Here is a 10958-nt window from a genome sequence, read left to right as displayed (position 1 = left end):
CACTATACCGCACCATACCCCCAGTCACCATACACCACCCCACCCTTACTATAACGCACCATACACCCTCACACCCTCACCATAAAGCACCATGCCCACAGTCACCATACACCATCACACCCTCACTATAACTCACCAAACACCCTCACTATAACGAACCAAACAGCGTCAGACCCTCACTATAATGAACCATGCCCCGAGGCACCATACACCCTCACACCCTCACTATAACGAACCATACCCACACTCACCATACACCCTCACACCCTCACTATAACGCACCATACACCCTCACACCCTCACCATAAAGCACCATACCCACAGTCACCATACACCCTCACTATAACTCACCATACACCCTCACTATAACTCACCATACACCCTCACTATAACTCACCATACACCCTCACTATAACTCACCATACACCCTAACTATAACTCACCATACACCCTCACTATAACCCACCATACACCCTCACTATACCGCACCATACCCAGTCACCCTCCCCTTCACCTAGCACACTCACCTCCTACGACACCTCGGGTCTCCTGTGCTCTTAATGGGAGTTATCAATTTTATATTTCTGACGGCTGGGCGCTCAAATAATTAAGTGAATTAGGTGGAGAGGGAAGGAGGGAGGGGGAGGGGGGTGTTGGGGGGTGGGGTGGTGGGAGTGGGGGGGGTGTTAGGGTGAAGGGGGAGAGGAGGGGGGGAAGGGGAGTGTGTTGGGGGGTGTTGGGGGGTGGGGGTTCGTTGGGTGGAGGGGAGAGGGAAGGAGGGAGGGGGTGGGGGTGGGAGTGGGGTGTTTAGGGTGAGGGGGTGAGAGGGGGAATGTTGGGGGATGGGGGTGGGACTGGGGTGTTCTTTGGGTGAGGGGGGGGTGTTGAGGGGTGGTGGTGGGAGTGGGGTGTTCTTTGGGTGGAGGGGGGGATGGGAGGGGGAGATGGTTGGGGGGTTGGGGTGTAGGGGGGATAGAAAGAGGGAAGAAAAAGAAGGAGAGGAATAGATGATGCGAGAGAGATGAGGTAAAGATAAAGATATTAATGATAATAAAGATAATGATACAAATAATAATGATAATGATAACAATGATAACGACAACAACACTGATATTAAGAAAGACACTTATAATAGTAATGATGATAATGATAATGATGATAACAACAATAACAATGATGCTACTACTACAAATGATAGTAATAATGATAACAATAATAACAATAATATAATAATAATAATGGCATCAATAAAAGTAACAATAATAATGATAATAAGGATGATAATGATATTAATGATAATAATAATGATAAAAGAATGACGATAATGATAATAATAATAATAATGATAATGATAATGGCACTGATAATAATAATGATGATAATAGTAATGATTAGAAGCAAAGTCACTACTACTATGACTAATGATGATGATGATAATAATGATAATAATGAAAATTATAATAATGATAACAATAATGATAATAATAATAACAATTAAAATGATGAAAGTAATGATAATGATAGTAATGATAACAATAATCACAACAACAACAATAATGATGATAATAATAAAAAGTTGATAACAATAAAAATCATTATAAATGTGATGATAATAATGATGAAGATAATCATAATGAAAAACATAATAACAAGGCTAATAATTACAATGATGATAACAATAGCAATAACAATGAAGACAATAATAGTACTGATAATGACAATAAATAAATAATAACAATGATAATGATCACAATAACAATGAAAGAAAGAAATAGCGAAGAACAAAAAGAAAAAAGAAAAGAAGGAAGGAAAACAAATAAAGAAAAAATAGATAGAAAAGAAGAAGAAGAAGAAAAATAGGAAAAGGAAAAGAGATAGAAGGAGAAATAGAACAAAAAAGGAAAACAAGAAGTGACAGAAATACAAAAAGAAAAAAAAAAAAGAATGATAGTAATAGACACAGGAAAAAATACTCTATTTCTACCGAATACACCTATCTCCCCCCCCCCCTTTCACCCTCTTCCTCGTCCTCCTTCTTCTATTCTTTTTCTTCTTCCTGCTACTCCTCCTCCTTCACTCCCTCCTCCTCCTCCCTCCTCCTCCTCTTCTTCCCCCTCCGCCTCCTCCTCCCTCCTCCTCCTGCTCTTCTTCTTCTTCCTCCTCCTCCTCCTCCTCCTCCTCCTCCTCCTCCCTACTCCCCCTCCGCCTCCTCCTCCTCAGCTTCCTTTATCCCCCTCCTCCCCCTCCCCCCCCTCCTTAACGCCCCTTAGCCACACCTGGGATATCATAGCATCGTTATTTATTACGGAAAAGGCACAACACCCTCTTCCCCCCCTCACCCCCTCACCCCGCCTCTCCCTTACCCCCAACCCCTCACTCCCTCATTCCTCCTTCCCCCCCCCCCCCCCCTCCCGTCTGACGCCCCATAACTTCCTCCATCCTCCCCCCTCCCCCACCTCATCCCCCTACTCCCCCCCCCCTCATATTCTCTACCTCCCCCCCTCATCCCCTCTACCTCCCCCCCCTTCCCCCCCCTCTCAAAGATCTCTTCTAGTTCCCTTTCACCCCCCCTCCCCCCCTCCCCCTCCCCCTTCCCTTGGTCACTCTCTCCCCCCCCCTCCGTTCTACCCCCTGGTACTTCCCCTTCCTCCACCCCTCCCCTCTCCCCCCCCTCTACCCAATCCCTGGAGGGGAGGTGTGGCCAATATGGTTCTCCTGAGGAATGGGGAGCGAGAGGGAGGGGGGGAGGGAGGGAGGGAGGGGTGAATGGGAGGAAGAGATGGAGGATAAAGAGGAGAAGGGGGGGGAGGTGGGGGGATGAAGGGGAGAAGAGGAGAGGAGGATAAAGGGGAGAAGAGGAGAAGAGGGAAAGATGGGGGGGATGAAGGGAGGAAGAGGAGAGGAGAATAAAGGGGAGAAGAGGAGAAGAAGGAGAGGAGGGGGGTGAAGGGGAGAAGGAGATGAGAGGGAAAGAGAGGGAGGAGGAGGAGGAGGATTAGAGGAGGACAAGAAGTGAGGAGTGAAAGGAAGAGCAAAAAAAGGAGAGTTAGAGAGAGAAAGATAAGTAGGATAAGATAAATTAATAAACAAAGAGAGAGAGAGAGAGAGAGAGAGATAGAGCGAACGAGAGAGAGAGAGAGAGACAGAGAGAGAGAGAGAGAGAGAGAGAGAGAGAGAGAGAGAGAGAGAGACAGAGATAGATAGATAGATAGATAGATAGATAGATAGATAGAGAGAGAGAGAGAGAGAGAGAGAGAGAGAGAGAGAGAGAGAGAAAGAAAGAAAGAAAGAGAGAGAAAGAGAGAGAGAAAAGCTAACACGCAAACACGCAGAAACAAACGACAAACTATCAAATAGATATCCTTCATAACAACAAATAACAACAACAACAATAATAACAAGAATATCAAATGAACAGATTAAAAAAAACTAAAAAAAAAAAAAAAAATGCCCGTTAAGGCTAATTTCCCTTAACAAACCAACTTATCATCAACCTTACGAACACCAGAATGCAGTGCAACGTTACCTCATTCTTCACTCCTCCTCTCTTCCTATTCTTCACCTCGAAGAAAATAGAAAAAGAAGCGAAATAGAAAGAACAATCAACTAAATATTTTTAAAAAATAATGTAAACTAGATATTTTGTGTTATTATTTCCTGTAGTGTCATTAATATTGTTATTATTGTTGTTTTGTTGTTGCTGTTGTTGTTATTGTTTTTTTTTCATATTCTTATTCTTGCGTTGTTCCGGTTCTTATAATCGTTGTTATCATAATCCTTCTTATCATTGTTATCATTATCTTTCTTATCATCATATTATCATTATCATCATTATTATTTTATTATTATTACTAGTATTATTATTATCATTATCATCATTATTATTTATAATAATAATAATAATAATAATAATTATTATTATTATTATTATTATTATTATTATTATTATTATCATTATTATTATTATTATTATTATTATCATTATCATTATCATTATTGTTATTATTATTATCATTATTATTATCATTATAGGTATTACTATTTTTATCATTTTTATTATCATCATTAATAGCATTGCTATTATTAATAACAATAACAATGAGAGTTATAACTATTATTACTGTTCCTATCATTTTAGTATTATCATTATCATCGTAATCTTTATCATTGCTGTTGTAATTATCATCTTTATTTTTTTATCATTTTCATTATTATTGTAATTATTATTATTATCATTATTATTATTGTTGTTATTATTATTATTATTATTATTATTATTATTATCATTATTATTATTATTATTATCATTATTATTATTATTATTATTATCATTATTATTATTATTATTATTATCATTATTATTATTATTACTATCATTATCATTATTATCATTATCACCATAAACATTATTATTCTTTTAATCATTTTTCTCATTATTATAATGATAATAATGATAATAACAGTGATAATAATAATGATGGTGATAATGATAATAATAATATCATTAATATTAAAAATGATGATAATAATAATGATGATAATGATAATGATGACTGATAATGTTGATAATCATAGTAATCTTAAAATATTAAAAAATAAAAATGATAATAATAATAACTATGATAATTGCAAACATATCAATGATAGTTCGAATAACAAAAATAATGGTAATGATAATAACAATGATAATATATCTGTATTTATCATTGTCACTCTCTCTCTCTCTCTCTCTCTCTCTCTCTCTCTCTCTCTCTCTCTCTCTCTCTCTCTTCCATCTCTCTCTCTCTCTCTTCCATCTCTCTCTCTCTCTCTATATATATATATATATATATATATATATATATATATATATATATATATATATATATATATATATATATATATATATATATATATATATATGTATATATATATATATATATATATACATATATATATATATATATATATATATATATATATATATATATATATATACATATATATATGTATATATAAATACATATTTATATATATATATATATATATATATATATATATATATATATATATATATATATATAAGTATATCTATGTATGTATGTATATATGCGTGTGTTTGTGTGTGTGCGTGTATGTCTATTCATATATATATATATATATATATATATATATATATATATATATATATATATATATATATATATATATATATATATATATATATATATATATATATATCCGAGGCCGCAGTCATCATCCTTTCGTAAGTGACTGATTTAATCTTTATCCATTCAACATCTGCAATTTTCACATTCAATTTCAGACCAAATCTATCCATTCGAATTGCAAAATCTCTTTATCCATTCATTAAATTTTTGTGTTGTGTGTATCTTTTTTTTTTTTTTTTTTTTTTTTTTTTTTGGCAATACAGTCCGGATTTTGGGAGAGAGAGAGAGAGAGAGAGAGAGAGAGAGAGAGAGAGAGAGAGAGAGAGAGAGAGAGAGAGAGAGAGAGAGAGAGAGAGAGAGAGAGAGAAAATGTCACACGTTAGGGAAAAAAAATGATAAAATGAATAAATAGAATAAAATAAAAAATGAGAGGAAATAAATCGTTATAATCTGCGTGATATTGTTGCAGTTAATGATAAAAGGTTCATATATACGGGTCCTATTATGGCCTATCATCACCTATCAATAAAAGAGAAAAAGGAACAAAAAAAGATACGATTTTTTCCAATTGCTATTTTTTTTTTCCTTTCTTTCTTTCTTTCTTTGTATCTCTTTATGGTTGTATGTGTGTTTCTATCTCTTTATCTCTCTCTCTCATTCTCGTTCTCTCTCTCTCTCTATCTATCTATCTATCCATCTATCTATGAATCTATTTCTTTCTCGTTCCCTTCCTCCCCCCTCTTTCTCTATCTCTATCTATCTAACTTTCTTCTCTCTCCCTTCCTTACTACCTCTCCTCCCTATCGCTCTCCCTTCTCTAATTATCTTTCTTTCTCTCTATCTATCTTTCTTTCTCTCTCTCTTTCTTTCTTTCTCTCCCTCTCTCTCTCTCTCTCCCGCTCTCCCCCTTCCCCGCTATCTCTCTCTCTCTCTCTCTCTCTCTCTCTCTCTCTCTCTCTCTCTCTCTCTCTCTCTCTCTCTCTCTCTCTCTCGCTTATTAATGAGAATCTGACCTGACCGCAGAATCAGAGAAGCTGGATAAAAAACGGAATGGATATTTGCAACGTTATCCACAAACCACACGGTCCTGAGTTATGTTGAGTGAGACTTGCAATTGAGAAGGATCTGGCTGACGGTGCGATATGTGGAGAAATAATGAGGATAATGTGCAATATTATTCCGATGACTTGTAATGATAATTATGAGGTGTATGGGTGAATGAATGGGGTGGATAAGTGGATGGGAGGGATAAAGAGTGTGGATTGGATGGGTTATGGGGGGTGGGGGTGGGGGTTATGGGGGTGTTGGGGGTGATTGATGTTGAAGAAAAGAACAAAATTGATGTGGTGTTCATAGGCTGTGCTCTCGACTTCCTTGTTGATATGAGGATGGTGAGTTTTGTTATTTGTTCTTCGTTGTTATTCTTCATATCATTATAATCAATTATTATCTTCATTATTAATGTTATCATGATGATGATAATCATAATTATTCTATTATAATTATCGTTATTGCTATCATTATCCTTATTAGAATTATCATTATCATTATTGTTATCATTATCATTACTATCATCATTATTATTATCATTACTGTTATTACTAGTACTACTACTACTATTGATATTATTATTATTATTATTATTATTATTATTATTATTATTATTATTATTATTATTATTATTATTATCATTATCATCATCATTATTATTATTGTTATTACTATTGTCGCTGTTGTTGTCATTATCATTATTATCACTATATTGTTATTATCATTATTATTGTTATCATTATCATTATTATCATTACTATTATCATTATCAGTACTATCATTATTGTTATTGTTATTATCATTATTATTAGAATTGTTATCATTATTGTTATGACTATTATCATATTTGCTATCACTATTATTACTATCATCATTATTATTATTGTTATGATTACCATTTTCATTATCAATATTATTTTCACTAATATCATTATCATCATCATTATTATTGTTATCGTTTCCAATATCTTTTTTATCATTATGATCATTATTATTATTATCATTATTATTATTATTACTATTATTATCATTATCATTATTATTATTATTGTTGTTACTATTGCTATTATTATCATTATTATTATTATTATTATTATTATTATTATTATTATTATTATTATTATTATTATTATTATTATTATTATTATTATTATTATTATTATTATTATTATCATTATTATTTTTACTATTATTATTATTACAATTATTATCATTATTGTTATTAGTACCCTCATCATCATCATTACTATTATCTTTATCATTACCATCAGCATTAATACTGTTATTATTCTTATTAGTATTATCATAATTGTTTTTGTTTTATTATCCTTGTTATCATTTTTATTATCATTTGCATAATTAGTATTATCATTATTATTGTCAGTTTGATTGTGGCTTTCATTTTCATTGTTATTATTATCCTTATTGCTGTTAGTATCATCGTTATCATTTATCAATTTTGCTATTATTATTATTGTTATTATTATTATTATTATTATTATCATTATCATTAGTAGTAGTATTATTACTATTGTTATTATTATTATTATAAATATTATTATTATTATTATCATTATTATTATTATTATTATTATTATTACTATTATTATTATTATCATCATTATTTTTATTATCATTATTATTATTATTACTTTAATTATTATTATTATCATATTCATTGTTATCATTATCATTGTTATTATTATTATCACTACCATTATTATCATCATTATTATTATTACTATTATTATCATCATTTTTGCGTTTTCCATCATCATCATTCCATCATTACTACCATTATCATTATCATTATTATCAATACCATTATTTGCTGCCAACACAAATGTCAATAGAATTATGATCATTTTTCTTATTTCATTTTCTTTCGTCTTTGATAATGAAAATATAATCAGAGTAATATTGTGATTATCAAAGTAATAATGACTATAAAATATGTTGGACCTGAAGACTGAGTTTAATTATAAAAATCTATAGAATAAAATATAAAGTAAATAAAAAGAAAGAAAGAAAAAAAATTGCAATCTATAGAATAAGATATAAAGTAAATAAAGTAATGAATAAATAAAAAATAAAGAATTGCACAATTCCTGATGAAATATATCAACAACTATAATAGCGAGAGATATATATTAATGGTATATATATTGATATACGATTTTCATTATTATCATTATCACTATCATTGGTATTATCATGATTATTGCTATTGTTGTTACCGTTATTATTATAATTACTATTATCAGTATCATTGTCATTCCTATTGTTATTATCATTATAACTATTATTGTTTTGTTGTTAATTTTATCATTATCAATATCAGAACCATCATTAATTTATTTATCAATTTATTATTAATTTATTAATTTATTTGCATAAATCCATAAATAATTTGAAGACAACTACAACAAAACAAATTCATATCCGTCACAACAATACAATCAATACAACCACAACCATTCAAAGAGGAAAATACAACACCCCTTTCATACAACCTCAAATACTTACGTTAAGCCACGCGAACTACAACAAAAATACAAGAATACAACAGACACACGCACACAGGTCACATACAACACCCCTTTACTACAACCTCAAATACTTACGCTAAACCACCCGAAATACAACAAAAATACAACACACGCGCACACAGGTCACATACAACACCCCGTTCATACAACCTCAAATACTTACGCTAAACCACCCGTAATACAACGAAAATACAAGAATACAACAGACACACGCACACGGGTCACATACAACACCCCTTTCATACAACCTCAAATACTTACGCTAAACCACCCGAAATACAACGAAAATACAACACACGCGCACACGGGTCACATACAACACCCCTTTCATACAACCTCAAATACTTACGCTAAATCCCGCTAAACCACGGGAAATACAACAAAAATATACGCCAAGCCACGGGAAATACAACGAAAATACAAGAAATACAACACATACACACACGCGCGTACGGATCACACAGCGCTATACAACAAACATGAGAACGAGCTACAGTCGACAGCTACTATTGGCAATGCTTAGTACACTTCGAAGCTGTTATTGGCAGTCCTGAATCTTTTTTTTTTTTATTCTATTTTTTTTTTCCGGTTCGTTCGGTCGCTCAATAAAGGGGTATTTTTTTTTTTTTTTTTTTTTTTTTATAGAGGGGGTGGGGGTTGGGGGGGAGGGTAGGGGGGGGGGAGGATGCGTTCGAATGCGTACCTCGGATTTTTTTTTTTTTTCTTTTCGGTTCGTTTGAAATTTGTTGTTGTTTCTTTGCGTGGATTATTTCTTTGTTTTTGTGTTTTGTTTGTTTGTGTTTTGTTATTGTCTTTGTTGTCTTTGTGGTCGCTGTCTTTATCGTTTTCATTAATATCATTCTGTGGGAGTTTTATTATTGTCAAATTTATGTTGGTGATAATCATGTTATTATTAATATCATAATCGTCATTATCATAATTTTGTTATTATTATTACTATCATTATTATCATCATCTTATTATTACCATTATCATTATCATTCTTATAATTACTATTGTTATTATCTGATATTATCATTATCATTATTATTATTATTATCATTATTATTGTTATAATGTAATAATGATGATAGTAATAATAAATGATAAAAACAATAACATTAACAACAATAATAGTAATAACAATGATAATAATACCAATAATACTAATAATGATGATAGAAATAGTAATAATAACAATGATTAAGATAATGATAATTATAATGATAACAATAATAGTAATAATAATGATAATAATACCAATAATAATAATCATTATTATTTCTATTATTATGATAATAATAACAATAATGATGATGATATTATTAATGCTGATGATAACAGTGATTATCATTATCGTTGATATAACTTTCATTGTTATTATCTTTATTATTAGTTGTAGCAGTATAATTATTTTGTTGTATTACCAGAACTGCCGTTGTTATTTTCGTTATCGTTATCAATATTATTATCATTATTATTATCATGATGATTGTCATTACTGTTATTATTATTAATATTATCATTACCATTATCATTATCATTATCATTAGTTATTATTATTATCATTATTACCATCATCATTATTATTATTAGCATTATTATTTTTATTGTTATCATTTTAATTATTGTAACTTAATGATTATTATCGTTATCGTTATTATAATTATTAGTATTACTACTTGTCATTATTACTATTATTTTCATCATCATAATCATTATCATCATTATCTTTATTATTAGTTGTATTAATGTTACTACATTTCTATTCTTATTCGTATTCTTATCATTATCGTCATTATCATCATTGTTCCTATCATCATTGTCATTATTATTGTTTTATTACTATTAGTGTTATTTAAATTATTATTTTAATTATTATTCTATAATCAATATCATTACTTTGATTATCATCGTCATCATTATTCTTATTGTTTATTAGTACTTTGTTCATAATCATCTGTTTTTATTCTTATTTTCGCTTTTATTAATATCATTGTCATCATTTTATTAATTCTATAAATGTTATTGTTATTATTATTCCAAGTTCGAACTATTCATTATTCTGTTACTTATACACACACACACACACACACACACACACACACACACACACACACACACACACACACACACACACACACACACACACATATATATATATATATATATATATATATATATATATATATATATATATATATATATA

Source organism: Penaeus vannamei, chromosome 38, assembly GCF_042767895.1.
Source record: "Penaeus vannamei isolate JL-2024 chromosome 38, ASM4276789v1, whole genome shotgun sequence".
In the NCBI taxonomy this organism is placed as follows: domain Eukaryota; kingdom Metazoa; phylum Arthropoda; class Malacostraca; order Decapoda; family Penaeidae; genus Penaeus; species Penaeus vannamei.
This window is presented reverse-complemented; position numbering follows the sequence as displayed.